Consider the following 5307-nt stretch of genomic DNA (forward strand, 5'->3'; position numbering starts at 1 on the left):
AGCATGGGTCGCCTGAGAGGATCGATGCGAACGCATCTCTACAACTTGAAGCTCCCAGCCTGTAGTCCCGTCGTTTGCGGGCGGTCGTAGGTGTCGAAACTAGTGATATCCACAGTCGGCAAGCTCGTCCACCGGTGTTCCCAACATGTATGGTACTAACACGTGCAGCGCGAACCCGCCCTTTGCGGCCTAGTAGTAAGCGGGGATGAGACGCCAGTGTGCCAATGGACAGCACGGACGGTTCTCGGAGGGTTGTTAGGCCCGCTAGCTTACGACCACCTAATGGGTATAAGAAGCGCTATCAGCTCGGATTGGATACGACCTTAGAGGCGTTCAGGCATAATCCAGCGGACGTAGCGTCATACCATAGTCCGTTCGAACTAGTATTGAGCCAGTGGTCCGTACCTGTGGTTCCTCTCGTACTGCACAGGAATTCCGTTAAGATAGCGACAAACAATGCACACCAGTAGGGTAAAACTAACCTGTCTCACGACGGTCTAAACCCAGCTCACGTTCCCTTGAAAGGGTGAACAATCCTACGCTTGGTAAATTTTGCTTTACAATGATAGGAAGAGCCGACATCGAAGGATCAAAAAGCCACGTCGCTATGAACGCTTGGCGGCCACAAGCCAGTTATCCCTGTGTGCGTAGCTGTCAAGCCAGCAGTTTAGACGTGCTTTGTGTCGCTCCGTATTTTTTGCAAAAATATTGTGCAAAAGTGCTTATAAATAGCGGAACAATAGTCGAAAAGGGCGAATTGAGTGTCATTCTTAGCGAATATTGAAAAAGGAAATCGTTTTACTTCAATTTACTGCGCTAAAACTCAGTTTAAAGTGTCCCCATACACTTTGTATGGGGAACTTCAGTGGCGAATAAATATCGAAATACCGTGTTAGAACATTGGAAAAGTGGTAAAACACATGCTAGGGAGCATAAACTATCGTTTTCCAGCGACGTAAAGTGCTTTTAAAAAGAGATAAACAGTAAAAACTCGACGTGAAAGTGCGTGCAACAGCGTGGTACGGTGGCGTCAGGTGTGTCGTCGCGTGTGTTTGTGTCATCAACAACACCACGAAGCGTTTTCGAGCAGTGAGGACAACAACCCAACGTAAAAGCTCCCTTTTTATGACGACAGCGCCACCCGTGGCGGGTTCCGCAACTTCCAGCGAAGACAGCAACCACCTTCTCTTCGACGTCTGCAGCGCCACCAGTGACCGGTAGCGGTAGCGCTTAGCCGGGACACCAGCGTTACGAAGCGTTACGGTGCTATAAAACTCGATGCGAATTGCATACCTTTCCGGCGCTTAGCGGTCAGAGAGTGAGAACGCGCAGCCGGAGACCGGGAACGCTTAGCAGGAGACCGGGAACGGTTCTTTGGCTCCGAATCCTTCCCCGGGAACGCCAAAACGAGAGACTTCAACGCGTCAGCAGGCGACGAACCCGTTTTTTGGTGTTTTCTTGAATCTCTTGCGGAATTTATTAAAAATTCTTATTCTTGCGGTTTTCTCTTGCGAAATTGTTTTTAATAAAGAAAAAAGTGGGAGTTTTTTATTCTTGCGATCCGCGGACGGGAAATCTGCCAAAGGGGCTCTAGCGACGGACGGTCGTTACCTTGGCAGATGTTGAAGGGAATATTCCCTTGTTCCGTCTGAACGATTCGTGCAGGCGGTTTTTTGTGAAAGGAGCGGAGAATGGAGGGGCGGGTGCTTCGTTCCGGGGTGCGGTCGTCGTCCACGCCTCGGAAGCGGTCCGATACCCCTTCCCCTTTACCGGAGACACCACGGCCGGCCGGACCAACGGTGGCGGTTCCGTCCGAGGCTGATAATTCCGAGGAGGAGGACGATGCGGAATTTTCCGACGCCTCTCTTCTCGAGCAGACGGTGGTGCCGCCAGTGGTAGCGGCAGGGGAGATGTCTTCAACCGTGGCTCCCCACGACGATGGCGAAGCGTCGGTGCTGGCTTTCCAGCACAAGATGCTGGAGAACTTCGCCAAACAGATCGAGTCGCTGACGGAAGAGCTGCGACTTAGCCGGGAACGTGAAGTGGCCCTGAAGTGTACGCTGGAAGCGCTTCAAGAGGGCATGCGTTCCTTGACGGCGCTTCATTCCTCGGCACAGCCTGTTGGTCAGGGCAGTGCCAGGACAAAACGCAGCCGGCAGCAGCGCAACCGTGCGAAGAAAGCTTCGCAACTGCAGCAGCAGCAGCAGCAGCAGCAGCAGCAGCAGCGGCAGCAGCAGCGGCAGCAGCAGCAGCAGCGGCAGCAGCAACAACAACAGCGGCAGCAGCAGCAGCAGCAGCAGCAGCAGCAGCGCAGCCAGCCACAGCCGCAGCGACGGACGGTCGCAGTGTCGGCTAATGGCCAGCAGCAGCAGCAGCAGCAGCAACCGCAACGTCAGCAGCAGCGGCAACAGCAGCAGATGTCCTGGGCTACGGTCGTGAGCGGTCGGAAGAGCCGATCGCAACGTTCGACTCAGCAGCAGCAGCAACCGCAGCAGGTGGGCCAGCCGTACCGGCCACCTCAGATGCGCCAGCAGCAGCAGCAGAGTCAGCAGCAACAACATCAGCAGCATCGTGCCCAGTCTAAGGGGCGTCCTCCGCGTCCTGACCGCATTGCGGTGGTCCCAGGTTCGGACAAAACCTGGACAGAGATGTACGTGAAGCTGCGTACATCTCAGGAGCTGCAGGACGTCAGGGCAGACATCGGCATGGGGCGCCGGACCGTGCAAGGTCATCTGCTTGTACCGTTGCGGAAGAACGTCGATAGCGCGGAGCTGGCTCGCCGGATCCAGCTAGCGCTAGGTGAGGATGGCGAGGCACGAGTGGTGACGGAGATGGGTGAGCTTCTCATCACCAACGTCGACTCTCTGGCCAAAGAGAGTGACGTGAAGCTTGCCATTGAGGAGAAGCTGGGGTCAGCGGCTGGCATCACTCACGTCGAGCTTTGGGAGCTCCGTGATGGCACAAAGCGAGCGCGTGTTCGACTCCCACTGGCCAAGGCACGGAGTCTCATTGGTCAGAAGTTGACACTCTGCCAATGTGTCAGCGGCATCCGCGAAGTGCCGAAGAAGCCGCTCGACCGTCAGCGCTGCTTCCGTTGCCTGCTGATGGGGCACCTGGCGCGGGACTGCCGTTCTTCAACTGACCGGACGGGTCAGTGTTTGCAGTGTGGCGAGGTAGGCCACCGCGTTAGTCAGTGCACGTCGGCAGCTAAGTGCATTGTCTGCCAGGGGCCCCATCGAGTGGGCCACTCATCGTGCCGACAAGGTCAACAGTGTCGGGTGTAGTGAGGGTGATGCAGGTCAACCTGGGTGGTGGACGCACTGCTCAGGATCTGGCCCTGCAAACAGCCCGCACTAAGCGGGTCGACGTGCTGCTGCTGTCAGAGGTGTACCGACCTCCAGAGGGCAGCGGAAACTGGACGGTGGATTCGTCGGGGAGAGCAGCTGTGGTGGCGACCGGCCACCTTCCGATCCAGCGGGTCTGGCGCTGTGCCATGCCCGGGTTGGCTGCTGCGCAGATTGGAGGGGTGGTCTTCATCAGCTGTTACGCCCCTCCACGTCTCAACGCCGGCGAGTACGAGCAACTTCTGGAGGCGGTGGAGTTGGAGGCCCAACCCCACCCTCGCATCGTCCTGGCAGGCGATTTCAACGCCTGGAATGAGGAGTGGGGTAGCCAACGTACCACCCGGCGCGGTGAAGAGCTGCTCGATACAATTCGGCAGCTTGGGCTTGTGGTCCTGAACCAAGGATCGGTCCCGACGTTCGTGGGCAACGGAGTCGCCACTCCCAGTGTCGTGGATGTGTCTTTCGCGAGCGCATCCATTGCTCGTCCAGACACTTGGGAGGTGGCAGCGAACACCACTTCGTGCCACTATACGGCGTCGGACCACCGGTACATTTTCTTCACCGTGGGGCCTCCAACTCTCGACCAGCAGCGACGACAACAGCAGCAGCACCAGCAGCAGCAGCACCAGCAGCAGCAGCACCTGCAGCAGCAGCATCGTCACCTGAACGGGAGGCAGCAGCGACAACAGCAGCAGCATCACCAGCGGGGACAGGGGTCCTCTTCGTCATCCACCACGTTTCGGCACGCTGGCCGAAGATGGAAGACGACGCAGTTTTCGGTGGAGGCATTCGCAGCCGCACTCCAGACGGCCGGTTTTCCGGAACGGGCCGTCAGCCAGGAGGGGATGGTCGACGCCATGCTAGATGCATGCGACGACACGATGGAGCGCGTCACCATGTCGCATCGTGACCCCCATCGAGACCTCTTCTGGTGGACTCCGGAGATCTTGCGTCTTCGGGAGGAGTGTGCGGCCGTGCACGAGCGGATGCTTCATACCACCGACCTGCAGGAGCGCAGCATCGTGGCTGCACATCATCGGTCGGCGAGGAGAGCCGTCGAGAAGGCTGTCCGGGCCAGCAAGCGAGCGCAGCTCGATGAGCTGATTCAACAGGCGGAAACCAACGAGTTTGGGGCCGGTTATCGGGTGGTCATGTCTCGTCTTCGTGGCTGCTTCGTGCCACCTGAGACTGACCGTGTCGTGTTGGAGCGGATAGCCAACGATCTGTTCCCGACACATCCGCCTGTTGACTGGCCGGACGCTGAATCATCGAGCGTCGACACCGAGGAGCGGAGTTCTTCGTTGACCCCTGTCACCGTGGGCGAGCTGTTGTCCATCGTGGGATCGATGGCGAACCGGAAAGCGCCTGGACTGGACGGTATCCCCAACGCGGCGGTTAAGACGGCCATTAGGAAGTACCCGGAGGTTTTCGTCCGTTTGTACCAGGACTGCCTGGACCGGGGTGCGTTTCCAGCGCCCTGGAAGAGGCAACGACTGGTACTGCTGCCAAAGCCTGGCAAGCCTCCCGGGGAAAGCTCCTCCTACCGGCCGCTGTGCATGCTCGACGCACTCGGCAAGGTGTTGGAGCGCCTAATTCTTAACCGCCTCAACGAGTTCCTGGAGGAACCGGATGCGGAACGGCTGTCGGACGGGCAGTACGGTTTCCGGCGAGGCAGATCCACCATCAGTGCGATCCAGCGCGTTGTCGAAGCGGGCAGGACGGCCATGTCCTTTCGCCGCACCAACGCCCGAGACAAGCGCTGCCTGATGGTGGTGGCACTTGATATCCGCAACGCCTTTAACTCTGCGCCCTGGCAAGCCATCGCCAACGCGCTGAGGGACAAGGGGGTACCGTCATCGCTGCAGCAGATACTGAGGAGCTATTTCGAGGACCGGCGGCTGGTTATCGACACCAGCGAGGGCCCTGTCGAGCGGAACATCAGTGCGGGCGTTCCACAGGGTTC

The sequence above is a fragment of the Anopheles funestus genome (assembly GCF_943734845.2).
Source record: "Anopheles funestus chromosome X unlocalized genomic scaffold, idAnoFuneDA-416_04 X_unloc_121, whole genome shotgun sequence".
Taxonomy (NCBI): Eukaryota; Metazoa; Arthropoda; class Insecta; order Diptera; family Culicidae; genus Anopheles; species Anopheles funestus.